This window comes from Sus scrofa, chromosome 13, assembly GCF_000003025.6.
Source record: "Sus scrofa isolate TJ Tabasco breed Duroc chromosome 13, Sscrofa11.1, whole genome shotgun sequence".
Classification (NCBI taxonomy): Eukaryota; Metazoa; Chordata; class Mammalia; order Artiodactyla; family Suidae; genus Sus; species Sus scrofa.
In genome coordinates, this window is record NC_010455.5 from 137158222 (window position 1) to 137175307 (window position 17086).

Here is a 17086-nt window from a genome sequence, read left to right on the forward strand (position 1 = left end):
ACTCCTTAAAATGTGTTTTAAACAATTTTTTAAAAATCTCAGATTGCTATGTATAGACTTTGTGGTAACCACAAACCAAAAATCTGTAATAGATATAAATATATATGACAAGAAACTAAACTGAACATAATACTTGTCATCAAATCATAAAGGAAAAGACCATAAAAAGAACTATTACAAAAACAACAAAATGACAGTAAGTATATGCCTATCAATAATTTGGAAAAAAAATACTGTGGAGTATTTATTCCATTTATATCTCATGAAAAAACAGAGTGAATGATGTAAAACTAAGACCCATATAAATGTTGCCTACAAGAAATGCCAGATATAAAGACACACTGGGGGGGGGAGGGGAGTGGAATAGATATTCCATAAGAAAAAAATAATAAAGCTCGGGTACAGCAATACTTATGTCAAACAAAATTGATTTTAAAATAGACTGCAAGGCAGTTCCTGTTGTGGCTCAGTGGTTAGTGAATCCAACTAGGAACCATGAGGTTGCAGGTTTGATCCCTGGCCTTGCTCAGAGGGTTAAGGATCCAGCGTTGCCTTGAGCTGTAGTGTAGGTCACAGCTCGGATCCCACATTGCTGTGGCTCTGGCATAGGCTGGCAGCTACAGCTCTGATTGGACCCCTAGCCTGGGAACCTACACATGCTGTGGGTGTGGCCCTAGAAAAGACCCAAAAAAAAAAAATAGACTGTACGAGTTCCTGTCATGGCTCAGCAGTTAATGGTCCTGACTAACATCCATGAGGATGTGGTCTTGATCCCTGGTCTTGCCAAGAGGTTTAAGGATCTGGCATTGCTGTGGCTGTAGTGTAGGCCAGCAGCTACAGCTCTGGTTTGGCCCCTGGTCTGGGAACCTCCATATGCCACAGGTGTGGCCCCAAAAAGACAAAAAATAGACTGTAGCAAGAGACAAGGATACTACATATTGATCAAGGGGTCAATCCAAGAAGAATTACAACTATTGTAAATAGATATGTACCCAACTTAGGAATACCTAAATACATAATTCAAACTATTAACAGAAAGGGAAAAACTGACAGCATAATAATAGTAGGGGACTTTAACACTCCCTTTTATGAATGGACAGATCATATAAGCAAAAAATCAAGGAAACCTTGGCCTTAAATAACACATTAAATCTGATAGACTTAATAGCATTTCATCCAAAAGCAGCAGAATACACATTCTTTTCAAGTGCTCCCAGGACAGTTTCCAGGATAGATCGCATGCTAGGCCACAAAACAACCTTTGGTAAATTTAAGAAAACTGAAATATCAAGCATCTTTTCCAATCATGACATAGAATAGAAATCAACTACAAGGAAAAAATACTGCAAAAAAGAACAAACATGTGGAGGCTAAATAATATGCTATTAAACAACCAATAGATCAATGAAGAAATAAAATCTGAAGACAAATTACAAAAGCACAATGATCCAAAATTGATGGTATACAGTACAAGCAGTTCTAATAGTGATACAAACTTTATCTCAGGAAATATCTCAAGTAGCCTAACCCTACACAAAGGAACTAGAAAACAAGCAAAACCCACAATTAGTAGAAAGAAAGAATTCACATAAAGATCAGAGCAGAAATAAATGAAACAGAGACTAGAGAAAAAGATCAATAAAATTAAGAGCTAGTTCTTAGAAAAAATAAACCAAATTGATAAACTTCTAACCAGACTCATCAAGAAAGAGAGGGCCCAAATTAATACAATCAGAAATGAGAAAGTTACAACCAATAGCCAAGAAATACAAGGGATCATACGAGATGACTACAAACAACTATAGGCCAATTAAATGGACAATCTAGAAGAAATAGACAAATTCCTAGAAATGTGCAATTTCCCAAAACTGAAACAGGAAGAAATAGAAAATATGAACAGACCAACCACCAGTAATGAAACTAATTTTTAAAAAAATCCCGGTAAACAAAAGTCCAGGACCAGATGGTTTTATAAGTGCATTCTGCCAAACATTTAGAGAAAAGTTAATACCTATCTGTCTCTGCAATTTATTGCAGAGGATAGAACACTTCCTAACTCACTCTATGAGGCCAGCATCACCCTGATACCAAAGCCAGACAAAGATAATCACAAAAAAGAAAATTTTAGGCCAATATCTCTGTTGAACATAGATGCAAAAATCCTCAACAAAATATCAGCAAACCAAATCTGACAATATATTGAAAGGATCATACATTATGATCAAATGGGATTTATCCCAGGGATACAAGGATGGTTCAGTATCTGAAAATCAATCACTATGATACACCACATTAACAAATTAAATAATAAAAGCTATAGAATCATCTCAATAAATTCAGAAAGCTTTTGACAAAATTCAACATCCGTTTATAAAAACTCTCCAGAAAGTTGTTATAAAGGGGACATACCTCAACATAATAAAGTCCATATATGAAAAGCCCACAGATAACATTATACCCAACAGTGAAAAACTGCAAGCATTTCCTCTCAAATCAAGAACAAGACAAGGATGCCCACTCTCTCCACTTTCATTCAATACTGTTAAGTCCTAGTCACGGCATACAGGAAAAAGAAAAAAAGACTCTAAATTGAATAAGAAGTAAAACTTTCACTTTCTGCAGATGATATGGTACTATACATAGAAAATCCTAAAATGCTACCAAAAAACTACCAGAGATCATCAATGAGGTCTATAAAGTTGCAGGATACAATGTTAACATACAGAAATATGTTATATTTCTATATGCTAACAAACTATGAGAAAGAGAAATTAACAATCCCACTTACAATCACATCAAAAAATAACATACCTAGAAATAAATATACCTGAGGAAGTAAAAAACGTGCACTCAGAAAACTATAAGAACTGATGAAACAAATTTCAGAAGACAGAGACAGATGGAAAGATATACTGTGTCCATGGATTGGAAGAATTAATAGTATTAAAATCACTGTACTATACAAGGCAATCTACATATTCAATACAATCTTCATCAAAGTACCAATGGGGTTTTTTAAAGAACTAGAACAAATAATTTAAAAATCTGTATGGAAACACAAAAGACCCTGAACAGTTAAAACCATCTTGAGAAAGAACAGAGCCAAAGATATCGCTCTCCCTGACTTTAGACTCTACTACAAAGCTATAGTAATCACAACGGTATAAACAGATACCCCAGATCAGTGGAACATATTAGAGAACTCAGAAATAAACCCATGCACTCATAGTCAATTAATCTATGACAAAGGCAAAAATATACAATGGAAAAAAGACAATCTCTTCAATAAGTGGTGCTGGGAAAACTAGGCAGCTACATGTAAAAAAATCAAATTAGACCATTTTCTAAAACCGTATACAAAAATAAACCCCAAATGGATTAAAGGCCTAAATATATGACCTAAAATCATAAAACTCCTAGAAGATAACATAGACAAAACACTCTGATATCAATTTCAACCGTATCTTTTGGATCTGTCTTCTAAAGCAAAGAAAACAAAAGCAAAAGTAAGTAAATGGGATGTAATTAAACTCAAAGGCTTTTGCACAGCAAAACAACCACTGACAAAATGAAAAGACAACTTACTGAATGGCAGAAAATATTTGTAAAGATGTGACCAAAAAGAGGTTAAGATCAAAAATACATAAACAGCTCACTCAACTCAGTATTTTTTTAAAAAATCAAAAATAGGAGAGGAGTTCCCGTGGTGGCTCATTGGTTAACAAATCCGACTAGGAACCATGAGGTTGAGGATTTGATCCCTGGTCTTGCTCAGTGGGTTGAGGATCTGGCGTTGCCGTGAGCTGTGGTGTAGGTTGCAGACGTGGCTCGGATCCTGTGTTGCTATGGCTCTGGTGTAGGCCACTGGCTACGGCTCCGATTAGACTCCTAGCCTGGGAATCTCCATAGCCATGGGAGCAGCCCTAGAAAAGGCAAAAAGACCCCCCCCCAAAAAAAAATAGGCAGGAGACTTGAACAGACATTTTCCAAAGAGGACATACCAGTGGCCAATATGAAAAGATGCTCAACATTGCTAATTATCAGAGAAATGCACATCAAAACACAGTAAGATATATTACCTCACACTTGTCAGAATGGCCATCCTTAAAAAGCCTAAGGAGTTCCCTGGTGATTTAGTGGTTAGGACTTGGCTCTTTCTCTATTGTGGCCCAGATTCAACCACGACGGCTAATGACTAAGTTCCTGGTCTGGGAACTAAGATCCTACATCAAAGCACTGCTCACTGTGGGGGAAAAAAAAAAAAGAAAGTCTACAAATAACAAATGTTAGGAAGGATGTGGACAAAGGGAAGCCTAACACCCTGTTGGTGGGAATGTAAATTGGTGCAGCCACTATGGAAAACAGTATGAAGTTTCCTCAAAAAACTCAAAATGGAACTATCATATGACCCTGTGATTCCACTTCTGGAAGAAAACAAAAATACCAATTGAAAAGACACAAGCACCCCAGTGTTCAGAGCAGCATTATTTACAATAGCCAAGAAGCTAAAATATGGAAGCAGCCTAAGAGCCCATCAACAGACCAAAGGATAAAGAATATGTGGTATACAATGGACTACTACTCAGCCATATAAAAGGATGAAAGATTGCCACTTGCAACAACATGGATGGACCTGCACATACTGTATGGTATCACTCATATATGGAATTTAAAAAATAAAACTAGCAAATATAACAAAAAAATGGGGAACTATGTCTAGTCACTTATGGAGCATGATAATGTGAGAAAAAAGAATGTATACATGCTGCACAGTAAGAAAAAAACTGGGTCACCATGCTGCACAGTAAGAAAAAAAATAATGTATTGGGGAAATAAAAATTAAAAAAAAAAGAAATGGAGTCAGGGATATAAGAAATAAACTAGTGGTTACCAGCTGGGGGAAGGAAGGGAGGGAGGCAGGGAAAGACAGGGATAGGGAATTAAGATGTACAAACTACTGTGTATAAAATAAGCTACAAGGATATATTTTATAGCACAGGGAATATAGACAATGTTATATAATAACTATAAGTGGAGTATAATCTATAAACACTTCGAATATTTATGTTGTATATCTGAAGCTAATATAATATTGAATCAACTATATCTCAAAATATACAGACATGTCTTACTTTTATTGTACCTAGGTTTACTAAAAGTCAAATAAGTTCACATTATCTGTTAAAAAATTTATCAGCAAAAGTAACTTTTGGAATTAACAGTTAGCTAACATGGTCTAATATCTCATGAAGTTTTCATAGGTAATCTAAACATAATTATACTTCAGTAGACCTAAATGGGTCAACAGCTTTTAGGTAAACTCTAAAAATTATGTTTTATGGTATGTTTACTTAAAAGTAATTACTCCAGGAGTTCCCGCTATGGTGCAGTGGGTTAAGACTCCAACGGCAGCCGCTCAGGTCAGAAGTGCAGATTCAATCCCAGGCCCGGCGCAGTGGGTTAAAGGATCTGGTGTTGCTGCAGTTGCAGTGTAGATCAAAGCTGAGGCTCAGATTCAATCCCTGGACCAGTAACTTCCATATGCCGTGGATGCAGCCATTAAAAAAAAAAAGTTTCTCCAAATTTTTGATAGCTTGAAACTTTATAGAGTTTTGCTAAGTTAAATGATGGAGACTTGTTAAATATCTAGATCATTCCCAAATAAGACACTGAAACATTTCATATTAATTATATGCTTTTTATAGAGAAAAGATATTTAGGTTTATTAACAAAAATGTTTGGTGTGACAGAAATTTTCTATTAAAAGCACATTTTTTGGAAATCATCAATAATATTTATAGTTTTGCCAATCCACCAAATGCTAATGTAAAGGACAATTTATAATTGCTTAATTTTTAGTTTTCACTAGAAATTAGGTTTTTAAAATTGAGAATTCTAATTAAAATATATAATGAAAACTGCTAAAATTAATAAGAAACATCTTTGTATATAAAGAAAAGGTATAAAATGGAAATATATTCTGTTAGGAGAAAAAAGTATTTTTTGTTTTGGAGTGAAAAAAAAAAGCAAACATAGGACAAAATCTGAAAGTAAAAAAGTTATGAGGGTTTGTGGAAAGAAAAAACCCTGAAAAGAGTTCAGTGCATGGTTAGGACTAAGATTATGAAAATTTAATTAAATAAAATTTAATATTAAGAGTTGGTATGGGAGTCCCCGTTGTGTTTCAGCAGTAATGAACCTGACTAGAATCCATGAGAATGTGGGTTTGATCCCTGGCCTCGCTCAGTGGGTTAAGGATCTGGCATTGCTGTGATCTGTGGTGTAGGTTGCAGGTGCAGCTCAGATCTGGCATTGCTGTGGCTGTGGTGTAGGCCACCAGCTGCAACCCCGATTTGACCCCTAGCCCAGAAACCTCCATATGCCATGGGTGGGCCCTCAAAGCAGAAAAAAAAAAAAAAAAAGTTGGTGCAGAAACTTGAATTTGATTTTAAAAGAACATATTTTTCTTGAAATAATGATATGCTTTTAGATAAGAGATTGTAAACTTTTTAAACCTCCTTTTTAGTAATCTGTTGTAACTTTCTGTATTTGCCTTTAAAATCTTATTGTCAGTTTGGTTGAATACGTTAAGTATTGTTTCAATAGCCTATGAACCTATTTGATCAAGTATTTTAAAATTTTGTGATATCTTTACACTTTTCCTAAGTCAAATACTAAATGAAATTTTTTTGACTTCTAGCTAACTTCAAAATACTTCAAAGGGCCTCTAAAACATCCCAAAGAGAGATATTAAACTTATTAGGTTTATCTGCTATGTTAAATTATGTATAAAACATTGTCAAATAAGCGGTGTTAAACCTTTTTAGGTTATATTGTATGGGTAGATGCCATATATTTTAACAATTATATGGAATCCCTAAAAATCTGGTATGTCCTAGTATATCAGTCATAAATAATTCGAGTTATTATCTTAAAATGTTTTATGTCACAGAAGTAGCTGAGTTTCTTGTCAATTACAATGTATTCAGATCTTTAACCTTGCCATTTAAAGTCTTTTGTCATTTATAGTCAATTGTTCTTCTCTGACGCTTTTATAAAATGATGTTCAAAAAGATTCATAAAATGGGACTTTTGGACAAGGTTTCTGATGACTTCTTTTTTTTTTTTTTTTTTTTGTCTTTTCTAGGGCCGCACCCGAAGCATATGGAGGTTCCCAGGCTAGGGGTCTGATCGGAGCTATAGCCGTCGGCCTACACCAGAGCCACAGCAACTCAGGATCTGAGCCAAGTCTACGACCTACACCACAGCTCATGGAAATGCTGGATCCTTAACCCCCTGAGTGAGGCCAGGAATCGAACCCACAACCTCATGGTTCCTAATCGGATTCATTAACCACTGAGCCACAACGAGAACTCCCTGATGACTTTTAGATCATACTGCTGAACAGTAAGAATTTACAAAACCAATGGAAAACCTGAAGGTTTCATCCAGATCAACAGGAATCAATTACATGGGAGTAAGTGAACTGATAAATTTATGATTTTATAACTTACTGAAATATTATTGGCTTTAATCTTTGTCTTATAGAAGATTTTTTCCTCTTACACTAAACTGTGATCTACAACTTGATAAACTGTAAACAAAGATGAAACATTATTTATCTTTTTCTCTCTGAGTGGCGTAGAGAAATCATGCCCAGAGCTATAGTCTAAACATGATAAGATATGAGTGTTTCTATATGCAGTCTGGCCACTAGCTGCTAATTGGTAGAAAGGGAGTTTCCCAGAGCCTGGAATCGATGCTGAGCTCACATCCTTGCAGGGTGGGAAGGCATTCTTAGGCACAGGATGTAGATGCTCAAAAAGTAGTGTTGCACAGACTCTCACTGCCACCTGAAGAAGAGAACAGTACTGGTAAGGACAAGCACACTGTGAAAACCCACTGCTTCTGAATTTGCCTACATTGAAACAACTCCCCCATGAAGAGAACAAACACTGTACAGGTTGTCATCTCCAGAAGGGAAGACTGAAGTGGCGGTCAGGCAAGTAGCATGGAGCACAGGTGTCAGGAGGAAAATGGATGGCACTGGCATTATCTGTGGAGCTGGGGGTGAGGTGAGGGGACAGACGATCAGAGGATACCATGTCCCCTCATTTGGATAAACTTCACAGTGTATAAAGAGCCTTCATGTACATTTTCTCCTGTGCTTCCCCTCAGGCCTAGGAAGCAGCGGGAGAAATTGGCGTAGCTTCTGCAGTGGCTCAGATACTTGGGGATGAAAGCTTGGCGTTAACCCAGGGGCACTTCTGTTCATTGTGCCCACCTGGCTGAGTACCAATGATCTTGGCAGGAACAGAGGGCTTGCCACTCTTGAAGGCTGACAATAGATGAAATGAGATCCAATTATCATAGTACTATATAGCTTTCCTTATCTTCCCAAATTTTCAAAAAAGCCCTTTGGTATTTTTTTTTTTTCCTCTTTATCTTGGGAGGAAAAATGTATTTGCTGTCCTCCTCTTGCCTGTCTTTCCCCCTTACCTGCAAGGTCATTGCTTCACAAGACAGACACAAGGATAACGCCAAGTGAGGCCACTGGAATGGCTGACCTCCAAGGTTTCTCCCTCCTCTGGCATTCCCTGACCCCAGATACTTGTGCAGCTCTTTATCCAATCTTCAAGTGCCAGACTGCATGGATCATGCAAACATAAACACAATCAAATCAGAGTTTTAAGATTTGAGAGTCAAAGGCAGAGACAAGTGAGATGACAGCAAGTTGCCAAGGGGGTCTGTGGGAAGATCACCTTCAAACCAAAGTCAGAAGTAGCCTTTGTTTCATCCTCCTCATGACAACCCATTGGCAGCAGCAGCCACGCATGATGGATGCCCTTTTCCGTCAAGGGCCCTGATCCATAGAGTGGGGAGAGGTGAGTGGAGGTCAGCCTGGGTTCACGGAGTAAGCAGAGGGTTCCAAGACAGGGTGATGTGATGACAAAGAGAAGGAGAGGGATACTTTGGGGCTGAGGTAAAGTAGGTATCCTGTCCTCACTGGCTTGCCAGCCCCAAACCTCACCGTCGGCTTCTTGAGAGAAGAGCTGTGCTACCTCTCCCTTGGTGAGTGTATATTTATCCCTAAGGCCCCTTTTGTACTGCTGGTCTAGGAGGCCTGTGAATTTAAGATGTCTCACTGGAATCCAGTAGGAGCCTCCTTTCTTTTTCTCCCTCAGCCAATTTCCTATTTAGACCTGCCCGGAATCTCTAGTTTCTCAGCAGCTCTGGTTATTCTTAGACTATCTTCCAATTTTGCAAAATTTGCTTCTCTGCTCTGGCATTCTCATTTCCCTGGCTCACCTGTTTTTTATTTTTTATTTTTGGAGGAAGGGGTACATTTCGCATTGGATTACTCTCTTAAGAGCCATGTTGCATTTGTGCTAAGACTGCCTTAGGCTCTTATATCCCTGGTATTTGTATATTTCCATACTGTGAAAGGCTGCTGGCTGCCTTCCCCACCCCTCACTCCCATCTGTGCACAGACCACATGCACAAACACACCCCTGGGAGCCCCAAAGAGTGGAGGACACTAGGCAGCAGCTATCCAGGAGTACTCGATAGACCAAATTAGGATGTTCAAAGCAAAGGATGATGGGGCCAAAGTGCCAGCACCACACTGGATAAGGCGGCGTTCCCAGAGACACCTTCCCCATTTGACAGCAGTGATCCAGTGCCTAGGAGACTGCGGGTCCTGGAAAGCAGTCTCCTTCTTCCAAGCCGAGTGACACTGGATTAAGTGACAACTTAATCCTGTTTACTTACCTCAGATGGATTTTGTTAAGCTCACGTGGATGCTGCATGGAAAATACCTGATATACAACAGGCATTTGGCAATACCAGGCCCCCAGTTCCCATCTCTGTATTTGGATGTGTCCCCATTGCCCTGCCCACAAGTCTGCACACAAAAGCTTGCCAGGACAGGGCACATGACTACCAAATATTTCAACAGGATTCTCACTTAATTCACAATTTCTGCAAAGCTATAAGCAATGATATATTTGGGGGCATTTGCTATTTAAAAGCCTCTTATTATCTTGAAAGTAATAGTAACACTAATCAGAGAGACCACAACATGAGGTCCTAGCACCCACCATCCCAGGTTCTAAGAGCTTCTATTTATTGACTCATTCAATCCTCACAGTACTTGCTTAAAGTGCTGTTATTATCTCTACTGCTCAGACAAGGAAACTGAGGCAGATAGGTTACATGATCTGCTGAGGTCACAATGCCAGTGGCAGAGAAGCCAGGGGTCTGGTTCTATACTCATAATCACTGTTCTATACTGAAAATAGTTGCCTTCTATTTTTTGTTTAATGTTTTCAGATCTAGGGACTACTTAGAGCAGAATTCTCATGAAATTACTTCCTATCAAAGAACCAATCTCTGCTGGCCTTCGGCTAGAAAAAAGTCAATGTTTGTAACATATGAATCACCAGGGAAGCTTTACCATTCTATATCAGGAATCATTAATTCATGAATTAGATTTGAGAAAGACTAAACTTTATACCCCTTGCCTTAAAATCTAAAGCACACCTAAGGTTCACCATACTTCTGGCAGCCATCTGTCCTGTCACTGTAATAGGCATAGGAATTTTAGGAAATGATTTTATTCAGTCTAGGACATCTACACTGTAGGAATTAGCAGTGACCCAACCTCTTTTAAAAATAACGTAGATCAGGGAGTTCCCACTGTGGCTCAGTGGGTTAAGAATATGACTAGTATCCATGAAGATGTGCAGGTTCAATCCCTGGCCTCGCTCAGTGGGTTAAGGATCTGGAGTTGCCATGAGCTATAGAGTAGGTTGCAGACACGGCTCAGATCTGGTACTGCTGTGGCTGTGGGGTAGGCTGGCAGCTGCAGCTCCAATTTGATCCTTAGCTTGGGAACTTACATATGCCACGGGTGTGGCCCTAAAAAAAAAAAAAAAAAAAAAAAAGACAAAAGAATAAATGTGGATCATTTATTCCAACACATATCCCTTATATATTTCAACACATTGTGCATATGTTACCTAGCTTAATAAATATTTCAAGGTGGTTAAGAGCATAAGCTCTGAGTAAGACTGACCTGGATTGAAATCCTGGTGACCACCACATAGGTTAGATTGTGACTGCGGCCAAGTCACTTCTTTAGGCTTCAGGTGCTCTGTAAGACAGGAAGCCTTCATAAAAGCTTCCTTGAGGATGCTTAGCACACGCAGTGCCATTTCCCCTCCATGGTGGCTTCATCTGTTCTAACTGCTGCTGTAACAGTTAATAGCCCAGTGTTGTCAGAAACACACATGTGAAGAACTTTTTTTTCGTGAAAACCTCTGTGGCACGGAAGAGTAAGCACCAATTTTTGAGTCCTTTAGAACTCAATCCCAGGTTTGAACCTGAGTCTTCTTTTCCTCAAGTAAACATAATATAGTGCCCACTCCCATCTCCCAAGGCTGCCATAAAGATTAACTATGTCGGAGGTCCTGCACTGGCCCACAGAAAGTGCTAACGAGCATCCTTGCGTTAGTTCTGGGTATGAAGGAGTTCAAAGTGCAAGGGTGAAATATTCTTTTTTTTTTTTTTGCCATTTCTTGGGCCGCTCCCGCGGCATATGGAGGTTCCCAAGCTAGGGATCTAATCGGAGCTGTAGCTGCTGGCCTATGCCAGAGCCACAGCAATGCCAGATTTGAGCTGCGTCTTTGACCTACACCACAGCTCAAGGCAACACTGGATCGTTAACCCACTGAGTAAGGCCAGGGATCGAACCTACAACCTCATGCTTCCTAGTTGGATTCGTTAACCACTGCGCCACGACGGGAACTCCCTGAAATACTCTTTGTTCACCTTTAGGCAAGGTTTCTTGGACAATCCAACCTCGAAGGAAAGCACTGGTACAGAGGAGGCAGGTGACCAGTGCAGAGCTGGGGAGGGGCTGCTGGGACCAGACAGGAAACAGAACGTATGAGCCCCGTTCCCTACTGTCAGATGGAGCCTGAATGTGCTTCTGTGATGACACTTACTCGGCTATGTTGTGGGATACAGGAGAGAATGGCAAATGTAAACTGTGGATGCAGTTGGGCTGAAAATGCCATTTGTTGTCAGGGAAACATCAGAAACAATTTATAAGGCCAGGGAACTGATTTCAGGAACTCCTTTAGACTAAGCCTGTTTCCTCCTTCATTTTCCTAAAGGCTCCACTGTGCTGAGACTTTTCATTATACACTGGCACCACCAATGCAGATGAAAACGAGTACACACATGTCAATATCACTTGCTGTACACAGCAAGGATACAAGCCACATGGCTTCCAACCATACAGGGCTGTGACACTGTGATTTCACCTGCTAAATAAAGTAACCTAGAAAGCCTGGCTACCCAAGGAAGAGGTGTTACAAGAGTGGCAGCCACAGATACAACTTCTCTTTGCTCCAACAGAAGGCTGCAATACGCCAGCATTCAACAGCAGTCCCAGAACAGTGATGATCAGATGTATCCAATCCTAATCAGTAAGACTAGAAAAGTTAAATCCTCAGCTATAAACACAACTCATCCATAACCCTTGGAGTTGGAAGGGTTTCTTCTGTCAACTGTAGGCTAGGATAGTCCTAAAGCCAATTTAACCCCAAAATCATGTCTGATTTACCAGAGCATTCTTAGGTAGAATGATTCTATTTCTATAGAGATAATAAAGCAGAAAAATGCAAGGAAGTCTTGACCACAAAGAATGCAGCCCTGAAAACCCATAATGTGTGATAAAACTAGGTATTTAATTTGGTCTGAGTGGTGACTGATTTTGAAATAATGTTTTTTTTTTACTAATACTCTATTACAGCTCTAACTTTTATAATGAACAAAAAGTCCTGTTAAAAACAGCAAGAGGAAGAGTTCCCTTGTGGCACAGTGGATTAAAGATCCAGTGGGTTAAGGAACTTCCACGTTACAAGTGCCCCCCCCCCCGCCAAAAAAAAAAAAGAAGAAGAAAAGTGAAGACACACACATATGTGTGCATACATAAACTTTGTTGTATCTCTTAGAAATTCAACAGCTTTGCATGGGTCCTTGGTTACTCAGTAAACCTTTTGGAATAAAAGCTAAGTGACAGCCTTTTGGGAAGGCAGCTAACCGCAGGAGGAAGCACTTCTGTGACATGGAGATTAAGGCTCACCTGACAAATCTGGTCTCTGTGGAGCCTTGACAAATCAGAATTCTATCCAGACATAGGCCAACAGAAATGGAAATAGGCATTTCTTCAGACTGCATTCCACTGTGAAAAAGACCACATTTAACTGAATAAATGTGCAACCCCAGGGCAGCACATTCACTTTTAGAAAATTGCAAAGTTGGGTAAAGGTTTTCCATGTCTCAAGGCATTTGTCTCAAACAGATTTTTTTCTTTTTCTTTTTTTTTTTTTTTTTTCTTTTTGTCTTTTTGCCTTTTCTAGGGCTGTTCCAGTGGCATATGGAGGTTCCCAGGTTAGGGGTCTAATTGGAGCTGTAGCCACTAGCCTACGCCAGAGCCACAGCAGTACCAGATCCGAGCCGCATCTGCAGCCTACACCACAGCTCACGGCAACGCTGGATCTTTAACCCACTGAGCAAGGCCAGGGATCGGTCTTGGTTCCTAGTCAGATTCGTTAACCACTGCGCCATGACAGGAACTCCCTCAAATAGATTTTCAGACTTTAACAAGGATACTGATTTTTAGCTTAGGAGAAGGATTCTTATGGGAACAAAATCCTCTATTAACCACACAAAAAAACCCTGAAATGAAAGCCTTTGAAAGCTGGTATAATTTGAGGATCCAAGGCACAACTGTAATATGGAAATGTATATAAAACAACTGAGGGAGTTCCCGTGGTGGCTTAGTGGTTAACGAATCCAACTGGGAACCATGGGGTCTTAGGTTCCATCCCTGGCCCCGTTCAGTGAGTTAAGGATCCATTGTTGCCATGAGCTGTGGTGTAGGTCACAGACGTGGCCCAGATCTGGTGTTGCTGTGGCTGTGGCGTAGGCCAGCATCTACAGCTCCGATTAGACCCCTAGCCTGGGAATCGCCATATGCCACAGAAAAAGGTCCGAGAAAAAGGCAAAAAATTAAAAAAAATTTTTTAAAAAACACAACTGAGGATTTTGTTCATTTTAGCATTTCAAAGGACCTCAATTGCAAATATATTTTTTTTAACCAGAATTCATCAGGAAGACATCTCCTCTGAGAAACATGCTTTGACTTATGAATAAAGAGTAAGGCAAAACTTGTTTTCCTTCTTCTAGCCTTGACTTACAAGACTTAAGAATCAAAATTTATATTCAGTAATATCAACATGTTCACCCTTCCTTCCAGTTTCATTGATCTTTTCTCCCCTTAATGATCATATTTTAACAATATTATTGTATATGTCTTTATTTTTGCTTTTTAGAGCCACACCCACGGGATATGTTGGTTCCCAGGCTAGGGGTTGAATCCGAGCTACAGCTGCCAGCCTATGCCACAGCCACAGCAACATGGAATCTGAGCCTAGTCTGCTTCTTATACCACAGTTCACGTCAATGCCAGATCCTTAACCCACTGATTGAGGACAGGGATCAAACCTGCAACCTCATGGTTACTAGTCAGATTTGTTTTCACTGCACTACAAGGGAAACTCAATGTGTTTTCTTGGTATGCTGCTTCATTCTTCTGGGAAAGAGGCCAGGTATAAATACATTTTAAATACAGACCAAAAAAAAAAAAAAAAGCAAGCAAATATTGTAACTACTTTTAGGATATAACAGGAAGTATCTTTGCCTTCATAGCACACCTTAATCAAAAAGTAATATTTCATGGAGTCCCGATTGTGGTTCAGCAGGTTAAGAACCCAAAATAGTTTGTAAGGATGTAAGTTCAATCCCTGGCCTCACTCAGGGGGTTAAGGGTCCTGCATTGCTGCAAGGTAAAGCATAGGTGGCAGATGCAGCTCAGATCCAGTGTTGCTATCACTGTGGTGCTGGCTGGCAACTGCACCTCTGATTTGACCCCAAGCTCTGGAACTTCCATATGCTGCAAGTGTGACCTTAAAAAGGGAAAAAAAAAAAAAAAAAGTAGCACTTCAGAATTATCTTATGTAACGTACACCTAGATTTGACAATAAGAGGCTAAAAAGCTCATTATTTTAAGACGTCCCCAGTAGCTCAATTTTACCAAGAACAGACATCTTCCCTGAATATAATCTTAGTTATCTTCATTAGTTTCCACTCTTGTGTAAAAACCTTGGGCTCAGGGAGTTCCTGTTGTGGCTCAGTGATAACAAACCCCACTAGAATTCGTGAGGACTTGGGTTCAATCCCTGGCCTTGCTCAGTGGGTTAAGGATCTGGTGTTGCTGTGGCTGTGGTATAGGCCGGCAGCTTAGCTCCAATTCGACCCCTAGCCTGGGAACTTCCAAATGCTGTGAGCGTGGCCCTAAAAAGCAAAACAAAAACAGAAGCAAAAACTTGGGCTAAGAGATTGGAAATCATGTATGCTTTGCTCTTAACCCTAGATAAGTCATTAACATTCGATCACCTTAGTTTCCTCTTTCCTAATGAAGGCATCTACTATCTCCCCTATACCACAGACCCATTACGATTAGATAAGTAAATGCAGACTTGCTTTTAAAAGTAAAATTGCAACATAAACAAACCGTATTATCATCAAACACATAAGGGGCCTAAGTGATTCTTTCTGAAGAGCTTAAAAACTTCTTTACATTCATGGCAAAAACTTTCCAAACTCACAGTCTTTTTGGCAGCAACATGACAGAGGCAGGGAAAGTGTATAAACACTCAGAGATCCAGGCACCAAATAATGAAAGAAAGCATTTCTATACATAAATCATTATTTATACCTGTTTTCATTTTTTACATTAAAATGTAAACATCCCCTTATCGAAAATACCTCATGAAAAAAACAAACAAAAAAACAAATTATGCCTTTAAAGATAGCTGGTGAGTTTTCAAGTATCCTTGCTGAATGGATCCAAATACCAAACATTATAGTTCAATAATGCAGAGAACCGAACTGGTAAGAAAGCTATAAAATATCAATATACAGCAAAATCACAATTAACCAGAATATTCCAATCTCCTGGTTAACTGACTATGTACAAAAAAAAAATCTTGTTGTAACCATTAGTTTAGAAAAAACTTTCTAAATTGAACCACTTTACTTTCCTGGCTCAGTAAGTACAAAACACCAAACATAAATCAATTTTATTTTGATGATTTAGGATCATGTGGTACCTTGGGATATTTCTCAGAATATACATTAATTTCTGTGCACTTTTGTTAGCTGCAGAAAATTGGAGGAACTGAAGTTTCTTGTATTAAATAAACCCCCAATATCATAAGCTTATTGTCTTTCTCTTGCCTCATTCTCCAAAAAGGAGAGCATAGCAAAAAGGTCCCAGTTAAACAAGATTTCTCATTGTAGACACACTTTAGGTATAGCGGTTCTGCAAACAATGTAATTCAGTGATGCTACCCCTCTGGACTATTTCTTTTGCTGAATCAATATGCCCAGTAACATGAATGCTATGTAATAGGTCCACTGTTTTTCTGGAGATCAAATTTTAGTACCTCATGAATTCTTTAACTGGAATAATTTCTCAAGAAAATCACTCATGAAAATGACTTCAAAACCAGGAGAGCTGTATATTTTGCTAATGGAACCAAACTATGCCTTGTCTATTAATTCATGACTGCTTTAACAATCTTTATAATGTTACCAAAAAGCAAGTAAGTTACCTAAGACAGTAGGTACTTAATTAATCAAAGCCTTAAAATAATGAGGCACTGAGAGAAGAGTCACCTTCTGATTCTCTTGGAGCAGTTCAGTGTTTCCATAGTGCAGGATCCATACCACTGGGTGGCATGTAAGATGATTTTCGGTGGTACTCAACACAGAATTAAGCCATGCTGAACCATGGTGAGGATGTCATTCCCTTTGCAATTTTCTTTTAGACTTCTGATAATTCCACAGAGAGATCCCCATTTTGGTGCTGGGTAACATCTCTCACTGCAACAAAAGAGCAGGCTTCTTGGATTCAGAGCCTTGACTTGCACTGGTATTTAGGTAGAATTTA

General features: G+C 39.1%; 1 long non-coding RNA gene across 1 annotated transcript; it reads right to left on the minus strand.

Annotated features, from left to right (window-relative positions):
* Window positions 7146-11672, minus strand: LOC110256413. The gene is made up of 2 exons (XR_002337876.1): window positions 8500-11672; window positions 7146-7853 (listed from the first exon to the last, which is right to left on the minus strand). It is a non-coding gene; the product is annotated as an uncharacterized LOC110256413 (long non-coding RNA).